The sequence below is a fragment of the Chionomys nivalis genome, chromosome X (genome assembly GCF_950005125.1).
Source record: "Chionomys nivalis chromosome X, mChiNiv1.1, whole genome shotgun sequence".
In the NCBI taxonomy this organism is placed as follows: Eukaryota; Metazoa; Chordata; class Mammalia; order Rodentia; family Cricetidae; genus Chionomys; species Chionomys nivalis.
The window spans coordinates 77,737,405-77,763,896 of record NC_080112.1 but is presented as its reverse complement, the minus strand read 5'-3'; the positions used below and the strand labels follow the sequence as shown (position 1 = coordinate 77,763,896).

Genomic DNA, 26,492 nt, shown 5'->3' with positions numbered 1-26,492 from the left:
TTATCCATGATAGTAGTAAGATTTTTTCATTTCCTACACTCTTTTACTTGAATATGCTAATCTTACTGTTTTTGTGGCTTTTTTATGTATCCTGTGCAACAATAGTAAGCTGGCTAGTTTATGTCAACTTGACACAAGTTAGAGTCATTGGAGAAGAGGAAGGCTTAATTGAGAAAATGCCTCCACAAGATTGAACTGTGGGTAAGCCTGTAGGGCATTTTGTTAGTGATTACTGTAGGAGGGTCCATCCAGAAGGGTCCACTTCTGGACATTAGGTCCTGGGTTCTATAAAAAAAAAAAAGCAAGCTGAGCAAGCCATGAGGAGCAGCACTCCTCCATGACCTCTGTGTCAGCTCCTGCCTCAAGGTTCCTGTCCTGTTTGAGTTTCCTTTCTGACTTCCTTTAGCTTAGCAATGTACTATGATGTAGAAGTATAAGACTAATAAATATTTTCCTCCTCAACTTGTTTTTGGTCATGGTGTTTTTTTTTTTTTTTTTTGGTTTTTCGAGACAGGGTTTCTCTGTGGATTTGGAGCCTGTCCTGGAACTAGCTCTTGTAGACCAGGCTGGTCTCGAACTCAGAGATCCGCCTGCCTCTGCGTCCCAAGTGCTGGGATTAAAGGCATGCGCCACCATCGCCCGGCTGGTCATGGTGTTTTATCACAATATTAGAAACCCGAAGACAACTTAGCATAGTGGGTCTTGGACTGTATCATTCTGGAATGACTTACTACTTTGATTTTGAAGGATATTTGAAGGATAATTTTAGAGTATATACTATTCCTGCTTTGTGGGCTATTTTTTTTCAAGTCTTAAAATATATAAACCTATGATATCATGTTCTTTAGCATTTCTGCTAATAGATGGGTTTTAATTTTTTAAGGTTTCTTTTTGTACTATGCAATTCTAACATCTGTCCCCTTTTAGAAGTTTTATGTATAATATTGCATCGATGGTCTATTTTTATGGATTTGTTATTTACATTTTTAAATACTTATTACACTTGTATTTTCATTTCATTTCCTTTATTTGCCAAAGTTTCTACTAATAATTTTGTTGAATAGATATTATGCTTTAGTCTGTATCTTCATTTCCAATTTATATTTACAGTCTTTTAATTGCATTCAAGCCACTGTGGTGGTTAGAATGAAAATGGCCCCCATCTCCTCATAGGGAGCATCATTATTTGAAAGGATTAAGTCAAGTAGCCTTGTTGGAGTATGTGATCTGCTTTTTTATTTTGATTTTTACAAGCAGATACAGTTAAGAGATTCTTTGAGTCTCAGAAGAGACTTTGAACTTTGGGCCTTTAAATAGTGTTGAGATGGTGATATACTGTGGGGACTTTTGAAATTAGACTGAATGAATTTTTGCATTATAATATTGCTACAGGTCTGTGGGGTCAGGGAGTAAAACGTAGTGCTTTGAATAAAAATTAATCTCATCGACTTATGTATTTGAATGCTTGGTTATCAGAGAGTGGCACTATTTGAGAATTAGGTTTGACTTTGTTGGAGGAAGTGTATCAGTGGGGGTGGGCTTTGAGGTTCCAACTGCCTGCAGATCCAGAAATAGAACTCTCAGCTCCTTCTTTAGTACCATATCTACTGGCATGCTGCCATGCTTCCTGCAATGATGATAACAGACTAAACGTCAGAAACTATAAGGAAGCCCCAATTTAATGCTTTCTTTTATAAGAGTTTCTTTGGTCATGTTATCTCTTCACAGCAATAGAACAGTGACTAAGACCATCATTATGAACACAACACGATGGTCATGATTACTTTTTTTATTGCTTTTTGAATGCAAAAATTTATCAACTCTATCACCAATTCCTGATTCTTCCATGTGGTTTATTCTATTGGTAGTGTTTATATATATATATATTATTTGACTTATAATGCTTTGTATTTGCAATTATTTTTAGTTTATTTTTCAAACTTTCTTGGTTAAATATTTTGTCTAAAAATTGACATCTTTCCTTTATTCATATATTTATTCATATCCTTAATTATTTAAAGTAATAGTTTTAAATCATTTTATATCATTTCATCCATTTCCATATCTCTTAATTCAGTTATTGAAGAATTATGAACCATCTGAAGAGCCATATTGCCTTGCTGTTTCATAATTCTTGTGTTTCTATGTTGTATTTTGCAGTGTTGGGAAGGTACTTGCTGATCTTATAAGAAGTAATTGCTTTTCATGGGCTAGTTGCTAGCAAGGCCATCCTGTTAGAGATGAGTTAGGATCAGGTGTTTTCTAAATGTCACTTTGGCCAGGCTTTTCTTCCGTTGTTGCCATAGTTATAAAATTTGTCTTCATGTTTCCTTTATATTCTCTTGCTTTCTGTGTATCTCAGAAGCTAATTTAGTTAAAGTTGCTTCTATTTATAATGTATCTTTCATTTATTTGATAGTATTTCTAGGAGCTTTTGACTGCCTTCCAACATACTCTCTTTACTTTCAGAATTAGAAACATTTTACGATCTGTTACTTCTTTTTTTTTTAAAAAATTTCATTGCATTTCACCCCACTGCACCTTACTCTCTTAAGACAATCAAATACTTACTACTTACATAGTGTACTTTTAGAGTTGAGTATTGTGGAGGCTTTAAAATGTAGCCCTGCTTGAGCACTCATCGCTCTGCTTCTTGATATGAATGTAATATGACTGGCTACTCCAAGCTCTTTTCCCTGTGGCTTCTATCATGATGAACTGTAACCTTGACCTGTGAGCCAAGATAAACCTTCTTTCTCCCTTAAAAACATTGAAATATAAATAGGAAATAAAGCTTTGCAATATTTATTCTTCTTCCAAATTCCCCACATTTTACTTTGGCATCAATTTTCTTCAGTTTTAAAAAATTAGGTACAATTTTGAGCTTGTAAGTTTCTTCAGAAATCCCTTAGTTTTGAAACTTATATATGCCTTTTATGTGCAAATGTGTTTTGATTAAGTCCATTCCCCACTCCATCTCTCCCTCTTCTACAGTTATTAGGAAATCTGCCCACTACTGTACATTTCCAATTTCATGCTTCTGCTAGAATCCATTAGGGATACATAAGAGAATCTGAGTTTGGCTAGAACTCAGAGGGATACATAAGCAATATCTTCCCCTTCTCTTAAGATCAATAACAAAATGAGGCAAGAGTCAACCAAAGTTTACTCTGGGAAACCACTAAATTTATTGGTCTTTTTTAAAAGCATAGATGAAGGGTTATTTATGTGGGTGTGGGCTTGCCTTCCCTAAATGCCTGCACCTAGAAAGCCATAGCCATCAGGGATGAGCACTTCCCCATAGCCACCATAGATAGAGCCCCCTCCTTTAGTCTTCTCTTGTGCATCTGCAAACCTATACTCTAGCCTCTCCACCAGGGTATGGGTAGTGTTGTCATTTGGTAAGAATCAGTTGGATACTCAGCAGTTGGTAGGGAGCAGTTAGATACTTGGGGGAGGAGGTAAACCAGAAAGCTGTTAACAAGCCCAACTTAGTTGATCTTTTCCTAAAGGACACAACCGAGTGTCCTAAGATGGCATTTGCTTGGCATAGGGGACAGTCACTCATGACACACATTCTTGTTCTCTCTCTTTCCCTCCCTCCCACTTGCCCTTAAATTTACTTAGTGCTGCCAGTGCTTAGTTGTAGAGACATCTGCTGTAACATGGTGTAAGGACATCTACTGGACCATGGGTACCCTTTCGTAGACGGTATCCTTATTGAAATCTGATTCTAACTCTTCTAGAGGAAAATGTCACAATATAATAAAGGCAGTATTCAAAAGTAGAGTATTGGTGTGGCTAAGAACACTGGCTCTTCTTCCAGAAGACCAATATTTGATTCCCAGGACTCAAATGGCAGGTCTAGCTCCAGGGTAGAATCTACTGTTCTAGCCTTTGTGGGCACAAGGCACTCATGTGGTGCTCAGATATACATATAGACAAAACATCTAAACACATAAAATGTGCCTTTTTAAAGTGGATTATTTTTGAAGGTCACATTAATACGGAACTTCAAATAAGGACTATGATTTCATTTATGACATTGGGGAAATATTCAGAAAGAAAATATCAAAACTACTGTGTTGCAGCCGGGCAGTGGTGGCACACACCTTTTATCCCAGCACTTGGGAGGCAGAGGCAGGTGGATCTCTTTGAGTTACAGGCCAACCTGGTCAACAAGTGTTAGTTCCCAGACAGGATCTCAAGCTACAGAGAAATTCTGTGTCAAAACACCAAAAAAAAAAAAAATCCTCAAAACTGTTGTGTTGCCTATTAAGAATGTTGTGTTCCTGGGGTATCCTTTCAGAAATATTGTAAAACATTTTTCTTACTGCTTTGTTTGAAGGGAAATTTTATTTACTTGTGCATCAAACCTTCTTGGAGCAGGTATATGACCAATGTAGACATTCATCTGTATCTGCTAAAAATGTATTTCTGATATTAGCATTTTGTATTAATGTTTCATGATCAAGGTATATTTTTATACAAAAACCATATAATCTCTTCATTATTTTTTCTTTTTGAGATGTAATCTGACATAAGCCAGACTTACTTGATCATGCTATGTAGTAGAGGTTGGCTTTGAACCCCCAATCTTCCTGCCTCTGTCTCCTTCGTGATAAGATTGCATACATGTGCTACCATGTCCAGTATTCACAGACCTGAGACTGTGGAGATCATTTCTTATTGAAATCACAAAAAGTGATATCTTGCATTTCTATCCATTTTTTTTTTCAGATAATAGAATCTTATGTTGAGGCCACCCTTACTAATCTTTTATATTGATTTCCTTCTCTGTGTTGGAAGCTAGGTAAACTAGTCAAGTTTCCAAGTACATAGAAAATCATAGTATAGAGATTGTATTCTGATCTTACATCACTAATTTTTATTTTCCATTTACATTTAACAGTATTTTTAGTTGACGAATAATAATCTTGTTTCTCGGAATACTGTGGCATCACAATCTTTCACTCTGTCTCAGTCTCTGTGGGTCTGTTGCCTCTCTGGTAGAATAATTTACTGAAATAATTTAACGTCTATCTTATCTCAATAATTATCATTTTCCTTCTAAATTTTTCTTTTATTAAAAATAGAATTTTATATAATATATTCTTATTCATAATACACTATATTTTATTTATAATTTAAAAATTAATAATAAGGAAACATTTAAATAAGGTAACAATGTGGTACAAGTATTTGATGATATTGTGCCGCTAGGAATCAACAGTATTAAATTTCCTTTCACTTATTCGAAACCTTTCCATGAGAGTAATTTTCCTTAATGGGACTAACTTTCTTTTCTTGTGGGTGACATCCAAGGCAGTCCTAACATTATGGTTCATTGTTTTATTTTTTTTAATTGAAAATAGATTCTTACCAATACATCCTGACCATAGCTTCCCTCCTTCCAGGAACTGGCTATTCAAGCAGTGTTGGGCCTGTGCTCCTGCTCTTGGCGTGGGCCTCAATTAAATCAGACGTTGGTAGGTCACTTGCACAAGATCTGCACCACAATTTTCCTAGCACATTTTTCTGACAGGACAGATTGTTGGTTAAAGGTATTGTGGCTGGTTTGGTGACCATGTTTCTCTTTTGGTAGCCTACAGAGTACCTCCTGCACCAAAGAGACTAGAATGGAGCAGTGTAGGCTTCATGCAGTCACCAGCTCAACTTCTCTATATTTAGTGAGCTCTGTGGATGTTGTCCTTGGCGATGGGGCTGTTAGTTTGCTGAGAGCAACCATCTGTAGTATCACCAACCTGGGTTGTTTGGAAGATCTCCATGGGACACCCTAGGCCAATAACTCAACTGAATGCAACGCAGCCCCACTACTGTAAGCCTTACCTAGCTACAGGGGACAGCTAGTTGAGATTCTTTATCTTAGATTTCTAAGAGTCCTCAATAGGGTCATCCTTATAGATTCCAGGAAAATGTCACTACATTAGGTTTCCACACTGCCCCACAAATGCCTCCCCCCCTTATTCCAGATCGCTCCCGGCACTCACTCTCTCATTTCATCCTTCTCACCTGATCACTCCCACTCCAGACCCCATCTGCCCCAGTTCGCCTGCAAAATATATTCTATTTCCCTCTCTCAGAGAGATCCATGCCTCTCCCCTGGACCCCTCCTCTGTACCTAACCTCTCTGGGTCTTTGGATTGTACCTTGATTATCATTTACTTAGCAGATAATACCATTTATAAGTGAATGCGTATCATACTTGTCTTTCTGGGTGTGGGTTACCTCATTCAGAGTGATTTTTTTCTACATCCGTGCATTTGCCTGCAAATTACATGATGTCATTTTTAACAGCTGTGTAATATTCCATTGTTTAAATGTACCACATTTTCTTTATTCATTATTTGACTGGGAGCATCTAGGTTGTATCTATGTTCTGATTCTTATGAATAAATCTGCTATGAACATGGTTGAGCAAGTGTCCTTGTTGCAGGATGAAGAGTCTATTAAGTATATATCCAAGAGTGGTATAACTGCAGCTTGAGGTAGATCAATTCCCAGTTTTCTGAGGAATCCCATATTGATTTACATTGTTGCTGTACAAGTTTGAACTCTCAACAGAAACAGATGAGTGTTCCCCTTAGTCTATATCCTCACCATTATGAGATGTCACTTGTGTTACTGATCTTAGCCATTCTCACAGGTATAAGATGGAATCTCAGAGTAATTTTGATTTGCATTTCTATTATGGTTAAGGATGTTGAACATTTCCTCAAGTGTTTCTCAGTCATTTGAGATTCCTCTATTGAGAATGATCTGTTTTGATGTGTACCCCGTTTTTTATTGAATCTTTTTTTGAAATCTAGTATCATGAATTTTTGTTTTGTTTTTTTTTTGTTTGTTTGTTTTTGACTTTTTGAGACAGGTTATCTCTGAGAAACTGTCCTGGTTGTCTTAGAACTCCCTCTGTAGACCAAGTTGGGCTCGAACTCACAGATATATGCCTGCTTCTGTCTCCCAAATGCTGAGATTAAATGCATGTGCCACCACTGCCCAGCTCATGAATTCTTTATATATCTTGGTTATTAGTCCTCTATTGGAGGTAGAGTTGATAAAAATCTTTTCTCATTCTTTTTTTTTTCCTCAAGCAGTTTTAATGAAAACTGTATGAGACACCCCTACTTCTGCATCTTCTCAATTGTTTCTTTCTTGTATTTGCCCTTCTCCTTTCCTACTTGTTGAGACTTGGCTTTCCTTTCCAGGATCTTCTTTCGGTCTTTGTCCAGCTTTAGCCTGGTGATCACCCCCTTGCTGGGGTGGATGCTCACGTAGACAGTTGTGTCATTAGCCTTTTCTCGCTGCACCCATTCAATGTAGATGACCTATTTCTTCCTGTACATTTGGACCACTTTGCCAATCTGCTGGCCTTTGTAGTGTCCCTGGACAACCTGAACTTCGTCATCCTTTCGAATGGGCATCGATCGAACATTGTACTTCTGTCTCAGCTCTTTGGAAAGGGGGAGAAGATATGATCTTCCTCCGAGTGCGAGAAGGTGCAATGAATTGCCGTTTGCGGTTCTTGCTCCGGTCAGAAGTCACAAACGGATTGAACTTCATTATGGCGGCTGCGATCCAGCGATGGCCACAAGAGGAAAGCTCTTTTCTCATTCTTTAGCCTGCTACTTTGTCCAATTGAAGTGTCATTTGTCTTATTGAACCATTTTATTTTCATGAGGTTCCATTTATTAATTGTTGGTTTTAGTGCATGTGTTATCAATGTGATGTTCTGTTCAGAAAAATAATCTCCTATGCCAATGTGTTCAAGGCTCTTCCCCAATTTGTCTTCTATCAGGCTCAGTGTATCTGATTTTATCTTGACTTATTTGATCCTCTTGGGCTTGAATTTTGTGCAGGGTAATAAATATGGATATTTTTGCATTCTCCTTCATGCAGACATCCAGATTGTCCATCACTATTTATTGAAGATGCTTTATTTTTTCACAGTGTATATTTCTGGTTTCTTTATAAATAAAATCATGTGTCTGAAGGTGTGTGGATTTATGTTTGGATCTTCAAAGACATTCCATTGATTGATGTATCTATTTATATGACAATGCCATGTGTTTTTTTTAAATTGTCAGTACTCTTTAATAAAACTTGAAGACATAGATGGTGATCATGTAGTTTTAGTCTTTCATTCTATTTATGTGGTAGATTAATTTACTGATTTACATATGTTGAATCTTCCCTGCATCTCTGGATAAAGCCTACTTGATAATATTAGATGATCTTTTTGGTGAATTCTTAGATTTGGTTTTCAAGTATTTTATTGAGAATTTTTGCATCTGTGTTCATAGGAGAAACTGGTCTGTCATTCTTTCTTTTCGGAGTGTTAATGTGGTTTAAATTTCAGAATGACTGTGGTCTCATCAAAAGGATTGGTTAAATTCTTTGTGTTCCTACTTTCTGGAATAACTTGTGGAGTATTGATGTTAATAATTCATTGAAGGGCATCTAGGTTGTTTCCAGGTTTTGGCTATTACAAACAATGCTGCTATGAACATAGTTGAACAGATACTTTTGTCATTTGATGGGGCATCTCTTGGGTATATTCCCAATAGTGGTATTACTGGATCTTGGGGTAGGTTGATCCCAAATTTCCTGAGAAATTGCCACACTGATTTCCAAAGTGGTTGCACAAGTTTGCATTCCCACCAGCAATGAATGAGTGTGCCCCTTTCTCCACAACCTCTCCAGCAAAGGCTATCATTGGTGTTTTTGATTTTAGCCATTCTGACAGGTGTAAGATGGTATCTCAAAGTTGTTTTAATTTGCATTTCCCTGATCGCTAAGGAGGTTGAGCATGACCTTAAGTGTTTTTTGGCCATTTGAATTTCTTCTGTTGAGAATTCTCTGTTCAGTTCAGTGCCCCATTTTTTTATTGGGTTCATTAGCATTTTAAAGTCTAGTTTCTTGAGTTCTTTATATATTTTGGAGATCAGACCTTTGTCTGATGCAGATGCCCTTCAATGGAGGAATGGATGAAGAAAGTGTGGAATATATACATATTAGAGTACTACTCAGCGGTAAAAAACAATGACTTCTCGAATTTTGCGTGCAAATGGATGGAAATAGAAAACACTATCCTAAGTGAGGTATCCCAGACCCAAAAAGAGGAACATGGGATGTACTCACTCATAATCGGTTTCTAGCCATAAATAAAAGACTTTAAGCATATAATTTGTGATCCTAGAGAAGCTAAATAAGAAAGTGAACCCAAAGAAAATCGTATAGTCATCCGCCTGGATAGGGGAAGTAGACAAGATTGCAGGGCAAAAACTGGGAACTTGCGGGTGAGGTGGCATGGGGCAAAGGGGAAATGGGATGAGAAACATGAGAAGGGGAGGATGGGAGGAGCTCGGGGGATTGGAATGGTTGGGATATAGGAAGGGTGAATATGGGAGCAGCGAAGTATATATCCTAACTAAGGGAGCCATCTTAGGGTTGGCAAGAGACTTGACTCTAGAGGGGTTCGCAGGTGTCCAGGGAGATGTCCCCAGCTGGTACCTTGGGCAACTGAGGAGAGGGAACCTGAAATGACCCTATCCTATACTGATGAATATCTTACATATCACCTTAGAACCTTCATCTGGCGATAGATCGAGGTAGAGACAGAGACTCAATTTGGAGCAACGGTCTGAGCTCTTAAGGTCCAAATGAGGAGCGAAGGAGGGAGAACATGAGCAAGGAAATCAGGACCACGAGGGATGCACCCACCCACTGTGACAGTGGATCTGATTTATTGGGAGCCCACCAAGGCCAGCTGGTCTGGGACTGAATAAGCATGGGTTGAAACTGGACTCTGAGCATGGCGGACAATGAAGGTTGATGAGAAGCCAAGGACAATGGCACTAGGTTTCGATCCTAATACATGAACTGGCTTTGTGGGAGCTTAGCCTGTTTAGACGCTCACCTTCCTGGACGTAGATAGAAGACCTTCGTCTTCCCGCAGGGCAGAGAATTTGGACTGCTCTTCAGTATCGAGAGGGAGGGGAATGGTGTGGGGGGTGGAGAAGAGGAGTGGGGATAGGGGGAGGGGAGTGGGAGGAGGGGGCAATATTTGGGAGGAGAAGAGGGAAATGGGAAACGGGGAGCAGGTGGAAATTTTAATTAAAAAAGAATAAAAAAAGTTATCTGAGGGAAAAAAAATAAAAAAAATAATTCATTGAAATTCTGCTATTTTACTATGAGTTATAGGTATGTTTAAATTGCTTATCTGATTTTTATTTTATTTTGGTAGGTGATATACATTGATAAAATTATCCATTTATTTTAACTTTTTGTATTTGGTGAAATACAGGTTTTTAAAGTACATTCTTAATGATTCTCTGGCAGTCCTCAATGTCTGTTATTATATCCTTCAATTGGCCTCAAATTTTGTTAATTAGATCTTCTCTCTCTGTTTTTAAATAATTTGTCAACAATTTCTTTGAATCTTACTAATTTTCTCAAAGAACCAAGTCTTATTTCATTGATTCTTTATATTGTGTTATGTTGCTTACATGTAATCAATTTTAGCTCTGAGTTTAATTACTTTTTACCATATCCTCCTTTTGGATGTTATTTCTTCTTTTTGTTTTTCAGAGTTTAGGTATGTTTTTAAAGTTGCAACGATTAGATCTGTTCAAATTTTTTTTTCATGTAGGCACTAAGTGCTATGTACTTTTCTTTTAGCACTGTTTTCATTATTTCCTGTAAATTTGGGTATATTGTGCATTAATTTTCATTGAATTCTTGCAAGTCTTTACTTTCTTTATTTCTGGCTTGACCCAGTAGCCATTCAGTAGAGAGTTGTTCAGTTTTCATGAGTTTTTAAGCTTTTTGTTGTTTCTGTTTTTGTTGATGTTCAGCTTTAATCTGTGGTCTGATATGATGCAGGGAGTTATTCAGATTTTCTCTTGGTTGAGACTTGCTTTGTCTTCAAGGACATGGTCAATTTTAGAGAAAGTTTGATGAGTTGCTGAGAAGAATATTTATAATTTATATGATATATAATGAATATATATTATATATATACACACATGCAGAGTTTGGCTGAAATGTTCTGTGGATAGCAGTTTGATTCATTTGTTTTATGATATCATTTGGCTCCAGCATTTATCTCTTTTGTTTTTGTCTGAATGACAATCTCGTAATTGTGGTTAATTAGTCTATTCATGAGAGTGTGGTATTGATGTTTCCTACTATCACTGTGTGAGGGTTGATTTGTGATTTAAGCTGTATAGTTCTTTTATGAACTTGGTGCCCTTGTGTTTGGTGCATAGATGTTAAGAATGTCTCTTTCCTCTTGGTGGGTCTTTCCCTTGATAAGTATGTAGTTTTCCTTTCCTATGTCTCCTGAGTAATATTGGTTTGAAGTCTATTTTGTTCAATATTAAAATGGATATGCCTTCTTGTTTCTTAGATCTGTGTGCTTGGAGTATCTTTTCCATCCCATTACCACAAGTTTATGTTCATCCTTAATGTTAATATGTGTTTCTTCTTGGAAACAGGATAAGGTGGATCCTGCTTTCAAATTAAATCTGTTAATCTGTCTTTTCATTGGTGAATTGAGATCACCAGTGTTAAGATATTAATGATAAATATTTGTTGATTCCCATTATTTTGTTGTTGTCATGTAGATTTCTCCCTTCTTTTGATTTGCTGTTCTGATATTATTTATTCCTTGTGCTTTCTTGGGTGTCGTTATCTTAAGAATGTTGAAGTTTTATTTCTAGAGCCTTCTGTAGATGTAAGCACATAGATGCTGCTTACATTTAGTTTTATCATGGAATGTTTTTATTTCTCCATCTATTTTGGTTTAAAGTTTTGCTGGGTATAATAGTTCATAGTGTTTGTAGAACATTTGTACAGGCCCTTCTGTCTTCTTTCCTTGCCACCTCTAATATTCTTTCTTTTTTTGGTACATTTAGTGTTTTTGTTGTCATGTCATATGGAGAATTTCTTTTCTTTTCTAGTCTATTTGGTATCTGTATGTTTCTTGTACCTTCATAGGCAACTTCTTCTTTAGATTGGAGAAATTTTCTTCTATAATTTTATTGCAAATATTTTCTGTGTCTTTGGCAGGTGTTTCTTTTCCTTCTTATATTCCCATACAGGAATTTGATGTGTTCTTGGATTTTGTTAGCAAGTATTTTGTTGAAAATTTTTGTATTTATGTTCATAAGCAAAATTGGGTGAGGCTGTAGCATGTGGTCTGCTACAGAGCTAAGGGAGAGACTGGGGGGATTGTATTTGGGTGAGGGAACAAGTGGTGAAAGTCTGAAGATCACTTACCTACTTCCCTATTAAGTATCATATATTATTTTTCATGGTGAAACTATTTAAAATCTTTTGGGCAATTTTGAAATGTGTATTTTATAGGCTATTGGGACAAGATATTTAGCAAATGCAACTTTAAAAATTATTTTTTTCTCATAGTTCCTGGGTTCAGTCTGTTTTGATAGGGAAAGTCTTGGTGGCAAGAGACTGAGACAGCTGGCCACATTGCACACACATTCACAAAGCATAGAGAGAAGTGAATGATTTTGGTCACTTTTTTTTCTCCTTTTACTCAGTTCAGGAACCCAGCCCATAAAATGGTAATACCCAGAATTAAAATAAGTCTTTCCATTTTAGTTAACCTCATGTAGACAATCTCTAATAGTCATTCTCAGAGACTTTCCACCACACACATTTATTACTAATTGTGGTCATCGTGAAATACGGCAAGTCATTAAAACTTATTTTTCCAGCTCAAGATAATCAAAACTTTACATCTTTAGAGTGACCTTTTTATTTCATACTTTTGGAAACTAATTCCTTTTCAAGGAAACATTTTTTTTAACTTTTGTGTGTGTCTGAGTATGTATGTACCTGTGTGTCACTTCTGTGTAGTTAGCCTTGGAGGCCAGAAGAGGACATAAATCTTCTTGGAACTGGAATTACAGGAGGTTCAAAGTTTCCTGACATGGATGTTGGTAACCCAACTCACATCTTCTTTAAGAACAACTAGCATTCTTAACCACTGAGCCATTTTTTCTTTAGTCCTTAAAACTAATTTCTTTAATTTAATTCATCCTTAAAATACATACAAATTTTATTTTTCTCACTATATATTTTATCTTACTGTAATACCTTGTTTATTCATTATTGTTTTTGAGTCACTTTTGTAATATTTATTGCCCCAAATGTGTCCAAAATTCCCTGATGGCTAAAGTTATATCTTGTTTACCTCCTTATTCTATACACAGTAGCAACATATACCACAGGTTGGAATATACATTTACTTTATTATGTTGAAGGATGCATCATTATCAGATCTTGCTGAGATCAACATTTGCTACAGTTTCTTCCGGGTAATCTCCCATATCCTCCTGATGTGCTGGCTCCAGGGTTTATACCCTAAACACTGAGTTTTCTTTCGGATTAGCAAACTAATACATATAAATGGAAATAAAACAAATCTATTCATTGTCTGGTCATTCTATGAAAATGTCCTATAAACTATCCCAGTGGACTCTTTAAAGCCACAATCCCTTGGGTAAGTAAAGATCTGAATCTCCTACCTTGTATCTAATTCAGTTTTCATAGATGGTAATGTATGTTAGGAATATATTCATGGGTATATTTGAAACTTTGACATATTTGTTGTTAGTAATGTGTCCTTTTGTACTTTAGTTTCCAGATTATTTTAACCATATTTAAAATGTCTGTTTTTTTCCTAATGAAAATGGTATATTTTTTGTCACTGATTTATTATCTTCTTTTTCCTCTCTATTCTTACTCATTTTAAATATACTGCTCTAAATGTACTTCTGGTTCAAGATGAATAGGCTGATATGTTATAAATAGACAACACCACAGGGCACTCTGTAAGCTGTTAACATTCATTAGCACTTCAGGTCTTAATATGGAGGTAACCACTTCTCTGTTTACTGTCATTCCCTGCTTGATAATAATGACAAGAAGCAATGTGAATTTACTACCCACCAGCCACTGACAGAATTCCTTTGTCATCCAAAGTTAGGTTGATAAGTTGACTGATGTGAAAGCTTGTTAGGTATTTCTGTATCTAGTACTCATATACAGAGGAAAAGGAAGTTTAAATGAAGGATTTTTTCCTTCTTCTATTACCTTGTTTAAAAACACATGATAACAATTATTCATCATATTAATTCACTTGTTACAACGCCTGAAAAAAGATACAGCAATGACTTCTGGAAGAGCCTCATTCCAGAAAAGACAGACAGAGATAAGCTTGCAAGGTATTCAAATAGGGTATGATTTTGTATAAATAGTTAAGATATCTGGATTGTACTGAATATTTAGTTTTTTATAGATTTACTTATCAGATATTTACTAAACCATACTATGTGTTAGGTACTGTACTAATATTTCAGATATAAAACATATTAAATAAAATACAAGGATAAGTTTTCTGCATAGTATATAAAACAAACAATATACAGATCATATTACAGCACAGAAATCAAATTTATATATTGTGATAGCAACTTTTAGCAGTTGCTATAATTGAGAGTCAGAAACGTTTAAATAAATCTGAGTTTCTAGTTTATTGGAAGAAACAGAAAATTTGATGTTCTTGAGTTCATATTCTCAGAGTTAGATAAGACTAAACAGCCCTGTACTATGGTAAGTGAATGCTTAAAGTTTACTGTAGACTACAATGTCCAGCTGAGTGAATTATGTTACCTTCCTGTCCCATGGAAACATTTGAATTTTGTGTATTCTTGTTTCTTATAAGAGTAACATTTCATTTAGTTACCAAAGAAGAGTAAAGGATAAATCAGGACATACATGGCATGCTTTGTTTTTATGGAAATTATTTTGTACCATATTGATGTAAAGGCAAACCCTAAATGATGGCATTAATCATTTGTACCCTTTTGAAGTATCTAGTGGCACAAATCTTAGTTAAGAAAGTAATGAATTAAATGAATGGCCAAATGAATTAAAGTACATAAGCCTCTTTTGCCAAAACTTCTTGATGTTTTCCCATTCATCTAATCCTCAAGCTCCATGGATCTTTAGTCTCAACAATAATAGATTGTTTAAAGCTGAAAAATCAATAGAAGGGACTTATGACTGAACAAACTCCCACTTTAAATTAAGCAACCATGCACAGAACACATGCGTTTCTGAATCTGTCTCTGACATGATTGCAAGAGTTGATTACTTTCCTCAGGCAGTTATTGCTTTAAAGAATACAAATACAATAATACAATTGGGCAGATTTGGTGAGATGATTAAATTGTAATTTCTAGCCAATATTTCTTCCAATGTTTTAAAATGTTTAATGCCTGAAATACAAATATTATGAAACTTCAAAAATTAGTTTACTGTTCAAATATGTATATCTATAATAACAATAGTTTTATATTATGATAGCTAGCAACATTTAGTTAGCCAAAACCCAATGAAACCTATGTCATTCCTTGCTAACTAGTTTAAATTTACTGTGTTATGAAATCCTCATAATAACTCCATGATAAATTATTCAACATGGGCTGGTGAGATGGATCAGAGAGTCAGGGATCTTACTGCCAAGTCTGACATTCTGAGTTTGGTGCCTAGAACCCAACATGGTGGAAGGAGCAAATTGGCTCCCTCAAGTTCTCTGATCTACATGTTTATGCTGTGGCACATGCATACACACACAAACACACAGACACACACTCACACACACACATACATACACATACACCTTAAATAAAATATAAATTATTCAACTTGTCTTATATATGTGGAGACAGTTTTCACAGTGAACAAATGCCTTATTATTCATATAGCAGAAAGTGATGAGCAATAATTTTAACCTAAATTTCAAGGTTTAAACTAGTAAGTATGTTTTTTGCATCAGAAAAGCATCATTGAAATATGTTACCCTCGTGTTAAAATGTAGACTCAGTGTTGTTGTCCACTGTCAACATTTCTTATGTAAAAGAAAGTAACACAAAACCCACAAAATGAACCAATTCCTGCCTGCCTCTATTATTATTTGGACAATTTCTTCAAAAGATATCTACTCTCTATTGGTACTAGAGCCCATATATACCAGAACACCAACTTAACACGTTATAAAACATGACCCAAGACTGAACACTAACTAAATTAGAACTACATCAGTACAATGAGTTCATGTTATTTTCTCTGAAATGCATTAATATTTAATTTTGATATAAACTTTCTCATATTATCTTAGTGTACAGAAAGTAAAGACATATATCATGGCAAGTTTTCCAAATTTGATTATGAATTCAAAGATGGTTTTATGATGTCTTACATGTGACTCTATAGTATCTTTTCATGTGTAAATTACCTGTTCTGTAACAAGATCATTATAATTTTAATCAGAAGAATGCTTTGTGTCTCCTCTTTCCTTTGGGCACTTTAGTTTACAGTTCTTGGTATTGTTATTTGTTAACAATAGTGGTGAAGTTGATTATTGAAAAGAGCAGGACAGAAGGGAGAAGGAACTGGGATTGTTATGTAAAATAAGATTTTTTTAAAAATAAAACAAAAAAATTCCTGAAAATCTATTACCAGATGGCAACTACTCTAATTGGAAAAATCACAGTATGTATATGTGATTTGTGCAAAAGAAATCACCAGATACAAAATCAAAATGAGATACGAATACACTTACTTATAAAGCAGTTGCGTATTATGATGCCCTTTTATTACTTAAACTATTTTTATGGAGAAAAATTCAATTAAATAATTGTACATAAAAGTAAATTGTGTTAATATATAGGAAATAAGAATAGAAACATAGCTTGAATCTGTAGAAGAAATTATTTTCGTCCTATGAAATTGATTAGATATAAATATCAGTATTTTCATCATAGAGACAGACATTTAGATTTTACCTGGAAATAGGAACAGGAAAAAACTGGAATGGCCATATAAAAACTTATCTTTATCTAAGTTTTGAAAATTAATAAACTGACTTTGAATAAATTCTATACTTTCAATTTTCATTTAACAACCATTTCCTAGTTTTCATTCTGAGGAAATTATGTAAATTGTAATGCAAGTAGCTGATCTGACTCAGTGCTAATGTAACTAAGAAAACATAGTTTAGTAGTGATTTTCAATTTTTATTCATTAAGGGGAAATTTTTATTTTGAAGTCTTTGAAGTGGGGTGTAATGTGTCACATAGCATATTCCGGTTCAGACTAATCATATTTCATGAATTCTATTCAGTTGTCTTATGGATATTAGTACCTTCCATATTAGATAGCACTGCTTTTTATAATTGAGTGCATCCCAATAATCCTTTATTTTACATTTGTATTTATAACTGGTTGGAAGTGAAGTATTGATGACTGCTATAATATTTAAGTATGACGTATGAGGAAAGTGGCTGTTAATAAACTGCTATGTCATCATGTAAAGAATGACTTTTATCCCTACTTTATTTCATTTTTTCTGGTTAAATGTATCAGCTTTTTCAATAATAATTCATTTTTGGAATAAAGTGACAGAATAAATTGAGCACTTGATATGAAAACAATACTGCATCATAAAAGTTATTTTTATTGAACAAAATGGAAAGAACAGCAGACTAAAGATGCGAATATTACATTCACATCATGTAAAGTTAAAATACCATAGTACAAAGTCATTCAACTAATGGAAAATAATCACACAATTGAACAAACACATAGCACATTGGTGTATGTAAACAATAGGCACTATATTTATCACCACAGAGTAAAGGCAGTCTGGTTTATTATGAATACAGCTTAGCAATTTTAGTGCCTCTGTTTTGTGATGTTCCCAAAGTGATTATTATCTTAACATGCTCTGTTTTCTTGAGCACTTTACTACCTTCTTCCTAGGACTATGAGTGGTTGGGTTTCTGATAATGTCTGCCATGTTTTATATACTGAGGAATTGTTATAGTAAATAGCTAAATTCCCTGTGTTTGTGTGTGTGTGTGTGTGTGTGTGTGTACATGCCTACCAATATCTGGTACATTTGATGTATCATCGAATACTACCTTTTAAAACATAATTTGTATTGATTCTTTTGGAATTTTACATCATGCACCCCAATGCCACTCATTCCCCAGTCCCTCCTTATATGCCCCTCACCTTTGTAGTGTCCCCACAAAGGAAGACTTAAAAATAATTAAATACAAATAAGAATATTAATTAAAAATCAAACAAAAACTAAAACAAAAGCAAGCAAATTCATATTAACTAAATATAACATGAAAATGTTGACTTTATATTAAGGGTAAGTTATTCTAGTTCAAAGGGAAATATGGCACATATTTATTATGATGAAAATGCATTATTTTAGATTTTTATTTCAGTAGAGCAAATGTGCCACGTTTAATCTGGTGGTTTTATCATTTTCTAATTTTATTGGCTTAGTAGTTGTATTTCAATTTGAATATGTACAATTTTAGTATCACAATTTAGTCACAAAATAGATTAAGGACTTAAATCTGTATACATTTAAATAAAATATTATAAAGGAATAATTTGTATCATCACTGGACTTCTGTAACAAACAGAAAATTTGTGACTAAATTTCTACTGATTAATAATTACCTTGAATGCTTTCCTTATGTATCCTGGGCCCAGAAAGTTTTTGGACTAGTTGTCCTACAATAAACTTTGGAAACTCTCTGTATACTGCATTACTTAATACTTTGCTAAATGTTATTTGACTCTTTATTTAGTATTACTTGTTATATTATTATATTCTCATCATCATTTATGCCATGGCAATTCTTAAGTGTACATGGACAGCCTGCTTATAGGGATGACAATAACACAAGCATCTAGGACTGCCCAGAATGGAAACAAATGGAGAAATGCAAGTTATTGATTTGCACACCACCTATCTGCACACCTGTCTCCTCATCCACCAGGGCTTCTGTTATTATTAATTGCAGGGATATATCAAAGAGTTGTGGTGAGAGGATGTATCCCTGCAATACTCCTGTGATTGTCTTAAACCGATCACTTAATTCTCCATAGACTTTGACTGATGGAAAAATATCTTTATAGGCATTTTCTAGTAGTATGATTTTCTCTGGATACTTGTAGAAACTCATTGTTTCCCAAAGCCCTTTCTCCAAATTCCTTCCTGAAGCTGATATAACAAACATTTAAGTCTTTTCTAAATTCTTCATATTTTTCTGACAGTTGCCTCAAAGCGAAGATCTGATCAATTGTACTACTGTTAGCTCTGAATCTGCACTGGCCTTCTGTTGGGATTTCCTCTGTTCTGCCCTTGATACTTTGCAAGATAATGGAAAAGAACATCTTCTTGCTATGGCACAGCAAACTAATGCCCTTGGAATTTGAGCAGTTCATCTTGTCCTTCTTGTGTATGGGAATCACTTCGTGTTCCCATATCTCTCTGAAGAGTCTGAGAGGCACCTTGACCCCTGAGCCTCTTGCAGCTGCTTCCAGTAATGACATCCACTCCTGGGGCCTTCCTGTGCTCTGCTCTCTTGATAGCTTCCTCTATCTAGTTCCTGTCAATATTTAATATTTTCTTATCATCTCTGGTGTTCGAGTGACTGCTGAAGTGTTTCTTGTTGTACTCTATGTAACAACATTAGTGCCATCATATAGGGCATCACAGTATTGTCTCCATCTTTGCTTTACTTCCCCTGGTTCTGTTAATAAATAACCTTCCCATCTTTAGTCACCTGATTCTGAGGAGCATATCTGGTGATTATCCATCTGATAGCCTCATAGACAAGATGTGTTTTATTATGGAGTCTAGCTTCTTCGACCTCTTTGCATATACCTTGTACATACAGCTCTCTATCCTTCACTCTTTTGACCTCCCTGCAGCTTGTGGATTGCCTCTTCGTTTGCTCTTTAGCTTTGTTGTTTTTTCCACCAGGTTGATTGTCTCTGCAGTAAGTCATTCTACTGGTGTTCCCCATTTTGCATAATGAAGCATCTCCTTGGAAGCCTCCTGTATAGCTCTTTTTGATTTTCTCCCATTAACTATCTGTAAAGGGTTGTTTAATGAGTTCCCTCATCTCATTTTCAGCGAATCTCTTATACTCTCTGTACAGCTGGGTTTGTCAGTTGTTTATGATTGATCATCCAGTTCTTGTTGCCTGGCATGCCTCGCCTAAGTTTCAGCTGAATGTTGACCGTAACAAGTTAGTGATCTGACCCTAAGTCAGCACTAGGAAATGATCAGCTATTTTGGACGCTAGATAAGAGTTTGCTGCTGTCCAGAATATGGTCAGTTTGGCTGTATGTGCGTTTGTCAGGGGATTCCCACATCCAGCATCTTGATGGTTTCACCTGCCTGAATTTTGTGTTGGATCTGTGCAAATCATTTGCATAGCAGAGGTCAAGCAGCTGTTCCCCCTCTATATTGATGTTTCTGTTGACATTTGTAAACAGTTAAGTGAATTAATAAATCATTAAATAATAAATGAAATTAATTAATAAAACCTTAACAATTAATAAAACATCAAATTTAAGAGCAGAGTAATCCTTACTTCAAAAACATTGTTTGAGGCCAGCCTGGCCTAAAGAGTTCCATGAGAACCAAGGCTGTACAGAGAAACTCTGTCTCAAAAAACTTAAGCAAACAAACAAACATCATGGTTGCCATGATGATTGCATGTGTAACAGGGAGGAAAAGACTTCAACCTATAGGAATCCTGATGTTGTGCTTTCTCATATGTCCATTGCTTAGTAATTATTTTAACTTATAAATAATAATAAAACATGCTTCTCTATTAACCTAAATCCAAGAATTAGGAGAACTAAATACACACACACACACACACACACACATCTGGCACCAGTCTGCCACATGAATGGTAGTATTCAACTAGGGTCTCATGAACTGGGGCCCCAGTGCTTAGCTCAGCCATTAATTGCCTTCTTATCCTCTATTCTCACCAGCATCTCAGTGATTGATGCATAACATAATCTTACTGTATCTCTGAAAATAGACTTATGTCAATGATTCTATTTACTCACATGCCCAGAAAGAGGATACTAAAGGCTAAGTCCAATACAAATTGATTTACTCTGTAAAATCTTAGGATCTATAAATCTGAACAGTCTGACTCCTCCAAATTCACTCAGCGGTTTACTGTTTACTATGCCCCTGCTATGTTAAAAATATCATAGTAGACTTCAGGGAAGTGGAAATAAATAAAACAACAGTGCTATAATGCACGAGGTTAGAAAATGACACCAGGAAGGCAGGTAGATAATTGACAGTTCTAAAGCCCTGTAATAGATGAGACTGGAGGACTAATAGAAAAGAAAAAGCTGGAATAGGAAACATTACTCTCTCCGAATTTTCAGAGAGACTGAAATGAAATGACAAAGACATAAAATTAATAATTTGAGAAGGATTTATGAAGTGGGTAACTAAAACAAAAAAGCCTGACTTTAGACCTGCCATTAGGTCCTGATTGTTATTCCAAAGATATACCTCTAAATGGCAGTATAAGGTGTGAAGGCAACATAGGTTCACAACGATCATTAAGTTCTTGTCTGTCATTGAGTCCTCTGTGTTCTTGTCAGGAAAATTATAATTTCAGGTAGTCAAGATGTTCCTATGTAAAAATTATTTAAAAAACCAGTCCTGGTACACTTAAAATAATTCCAGCAATGTTTCATGTCTTTGCTGAATAAACCTATCTGTCTAAACTTCCAGGCTTGCAGTTTTCTGTCTCTGAATTATTTAAAATGTAACTTGAGACCAAGACTGGGAAGAGATGTAAGAATGCCAATATTTGTGGAATGCATAAGCCTAAAGTGAATATATGCTAACAAGAAATCTGTTGGGTATTAACTCTTATTTGGGCATTAGCCCTAGATGGACATGTGCTTAGGTAAAGAAAGTTCCTTTCTCTGTGTTTAGAACCATTTCTCACTGAGAAAGAATATTATTTCTATAACAAAATAACATGCTGGATGGGGGAAATATTTGTAAGAAAAAACCAATAGAATATTTAAAGAACAAAAGAATCCACAATAAAATCCAGTGGCATAAACATTTCCCCAAAGAAAAGATGCGGGAGATCTGAGCTCGGTACCAGGAGAGCCATCATTGGGGTGAGTTTGTGACCCACAGCAGCAGCCCCGGACAGGGAACTCAGAAGTTCCTCACACCCACCCCCCAACCCTCCTGGGCTCCCTGCAGAGACTCTACTCCCTGCAGACTGCCTCTCTCTTCCTACCCCACCCAGCTTGCATCCAGAACCCTTCTTCCTTCTGCCCCCCTTCCTTCTTTGGGCACATAACACCACCTAGCTCAGCCTGTCTGGGCGCTGGGGGCGAATCCTCAGGACAAACAGGCAGGCGGGAGTTCCTATATTTCACTGGCCTGCCTGCACCAAGCAAGGTAGGGGCTTTGTTTACGAACTACCCAACCAGCACGGAGATCTGATCTCGGCACCAGGAGAGCCATCATTGGGCACAAAGAGCTAATCTTGGCACCAGGAGAGCCATCATTGGGCACGGAGATCTGATATTGTCACCAAGAGAGCCATCACTAGAACACCAGGAGAACCATCACTGGGGAGTACCATCACTGGGAAGGGACAACAGTAGGCAAGGAGACCTGATCCTGTAAAAGAAGATCCATAGGAGAGCATTCGGAGGAAGAGATGGGCAGGCGCCAATGCAAGAATTCACCCAACAATCTGAAAAATAATATGAAACCACCAGAACCCAGCGACCTCACAACAGGAGGACATGAACACCTTAATCATGAAGAAGTAGAAAAAAATTGACTTTATGAAAGTGATTGACACACTTAAACAGCAAGTAAAAAATGCCCTTATAGAAATGGATGAGAAGTATAACAGAAAGTTTGAAGAATTGAGTAAATCAGTGAATGATACCCTAGGAAACCAAGGAAAAACAATCAAACAGATAATGGAAACAGTTCAAGTCTTGAAAACTGAAATGGAGGCAAAGAAGAAAACACAAACAGAAGGCTGGCTGGACATGGAAAATCTAGGTAAACGAATAGAGACTACAGAAACAAGCATAACCAACAGAATACAAGAGATTGAAGAAAGAATCTCAGATTCTGAAGATACCATAGAGAAAATAAACACGCTGATCAAAGAAAACAGCAAGGCCAACAAACTCTCATCACAAAACATTCAGTAAATCTGAGACACAATAAAAAGACGAAACCTAAGAATAATAGGAGTAGAAGAAGGGGAAGAAGCGCAGCTCAACGGTCCAGAAAATATATTTAATAAAATTATAGAAGAAAACTTTCCCAACCTAAAGAAAGATATACCTACGAAGGTTCAAGAAGCATACAGAACACCGAATAGGCTGGATCAAAAAAAAAAAAAATCCCCTCGCCATATAATAATCAAAACACAAAGCATACAGAACAAAGAAAGAATATTAAGAGCTGCAAACGAAAAAGGCCAAGTTACTTATAAAGGTAAACCTATCAGACTTACACCTGATTTCTCTATGGAAACCATGAAAGCCAGAAGGTCCTGGATAGATGTAATGCAGAAACTAAGAGACTGTGGATGCAAGCCCAGACTACTATACCCAGCCAAACTTTTGTTCACTATAAATGGAGAAAACAAAATTTTCCAGGATAAAAACAAATTTAAACAATACGTAGCCACAAATCCAGCCTTACAGAAAGTAATAGAAGGAAAATCACTAATCAAGGAGTCCAACAATGACCACAATATCTCAGACATCTAGAGACCCTTCACCAGCGCAACTCGAAGAAGGGAAACACACAAACTTTATTACTAAAAAAATGACCGGAGTTAACAACCACTGGTCATTAATATCACTTAATGTCAATGGACTCAACTCACCTATAAAAAGGCACAGACTAAGAGATTGGATACGAAAACAGGATCCAACATTCTGCTGTTTACAAGAAACACACCTCAACCACAAAGACAGACACCTACTCAGAGTAAAGGGTTGGGATAAGGCTTATCAAGTAAATGGACCTAAGAAACAAGCAGGTGTGGCCATACTAATTTCTAAGAAAGTTGACTTCAAACTTAAATCAATCAGAAGAGATGAAGAGGGACATTTTCTACTCATAACAGGAACAATTCATCAGGATGAAGTTTCAATCCTGAATATCTATGCCCCTAATATAAAAGCACCCACGTACGTAAAAGAAACATTGCTAAAACTCAAGGCAGCAATCAAACCGCACACATTAATAGTAGGAGACTTTAACACTCCTCTCTCACCAATGGACAGGTCAATTAGACAGAAACCTAACAGAGAAATAAGAGAATTAATGGAGGTAATGAATCAAATGGACCTAACAGACATCTATAGAATATTCCACCCAAATAGGAAAGAATATACCTTCTTCTCTGCAGCTCATGGAACCTTCTCGAAAATTGACCACATACTCGGTAACAAAGCAAACATCCAGAGTTACAAAAAAAAATATCTGTAACCACCTGTATCTTATCAGATCACCATGGATTAAAGCTAGAATTCAACAACAGTGCTACCCCCAGAAAGCCTACAAACTCATGTAAACTGAACAGTCAACTACTGAACCATACCTGGATTAAGGAAGAAATAAAGAAAGAAATTAAAGTCTTCCTTGAATTCAGTGAAAATAAAGAAACAACATACTCAAACCTATGGGACATTATGAAAGCAGTCCTGAGAGGAAAGTTCATAGCACTAAGTGCCCACTTAAAGAAAACAGAGAAAGCACACATTGGAGACTTAACAGCCCACCTGAAAGCTCTAGAAAAAAAAGAAGCAGACTCACCTAGAAGGAGTAGAAGACTGGAAATAATCAAACTAAGGGCTGAAATCAACAAAATAGAAACACAGAAAACAATTGAAAGAATCAATGAAACAAAAAGCTGGTTCCTGGAGAAAATCAACAAGATTGATAAACCCCTATCCAAACTAATCAAACGGCAGAGAGAGAATTTGCAAATTAATAAAATCAGAAAGGAAAAGGGGGACATAACCACAGACACAGAGCAAATTCAGAGAATCATTAGATCTTACTAAAAAAGCCTGTATGCCACAAAACTGGAAAATGTTAAAGAAATGGACACTTTTTTAGATGAATACCATATACCAAAGTTAAACCAGGACCAGGTAAACAACCTAAATAGACCTGTGAGTCGCGAAGAATTAGAAGCTGTTATCAAAAACCTCCCTTCCAAAAAAAGTCCAGGACCAGATGGTTTCAATGCGGAATTCTACCAGAACTTCCAAGAAGACCTAATACCTATACTCCTTAATGTATTTCACAATATAGAAACAGAAGAGTCATTGCCAAATTCCTTCTATGAAGCTACAGTAACTCTGATACCAAAACCACACAAAGACTCAACCAAGAAAGAGAATTACAGGCCAATCTCACTCATGAACATCGACACAAAAATCCTCAACAAAATACTGGCAAACCGAATCCAAGAACACATTAGAAAAATTATCCATTATGATCAAGTAGGCTTCATCCCAGAGATGCAGGGATGGTTTAACATACGCAAGTCTATCAATGTAATCCATCATATAAATAAACTGAAAGAAAAAAACCATATGATAGTTTCATTAGATGCTGAAAAAGCATTTGACAAAATTCAACATCCCTTTATGATAAAAGTCTTGGAGAGATTAGGGATACAAGGGCCATCCCTAAATATAATTAAAGCTATTTACAGCAAGCCGACAGCTAACATCAAATTAAACGGAGAGAAACTTAAAGCCATCCCACTAAAATCAGGAACACGCCAAGGATGTCCACTCTCCCCATACCTCTTCAATATAGTTCTTGAAGTCTTAGCAATAGCAATAAGACAACATAAGGGGATCAAGGGGATTCGAATTGGAAAGGAAGAAGTTAAACTTGCGTTATTTGCAGATGATATGATAGTGTACTTAAGCGACCCCAAAAATTCCACCAAAGAACTTCTACAGCTGATAAATACCTTTAGTAATGTGGCCGGATACAAGATCAACTCCAAAAAATCAGTCGCCCTCTTATACACAAAGGATATGGAAGCAGAGAGGGAAATAAGAGAATCATCACCTTTCACGATAGCCACAAACAGCATAAAATATCTTGGGGTAACTCTAACCAAGGAAGTGAAAGATCTATTTGACAAGAACTTTAAGGCATTGAAGAAAGAAATTGAAGAGGATACCAGAAAATGGAAGAATCTCCCTTGCTCTTGGATTGGGAGGATCAACATAGTAAAAATGGCAATTCTACCAAATGCAATCTATAGATTCAATGCAATCCCTATCAAGGTCCCATCAAAATTGTTCACAGATCTTGAGAGGACAATAATAAACTTTATATGGAAAAACAAAAAGCCCTGGATAGCCAAAACAATCTTATACAATAAAGGAACTTCTGGAGGCATTACCATCCCTGACTTCAAACTCTATTACAGAGCTACAGTAATGAAAACAGCGTGGTACTGGCATAAAAACAGAGAAGTCGACCAATGGAATCG

General features: G+C 36.0%; 1 pseudogene; it reads right to left on the bottom strand.

Annotated features, from left to right (window-relative positions):
• Positions 1-7,142: 7,142 nt before the first annotated feature.
• Positions 7,143-7,581, bottom strand: LOC130868082 (60S ribosomal protein L26-like; annotated as a pseudogene).
• Between the last annotated feature and the right edge of the window lie 18,911 nt (positions 7,582-26,492).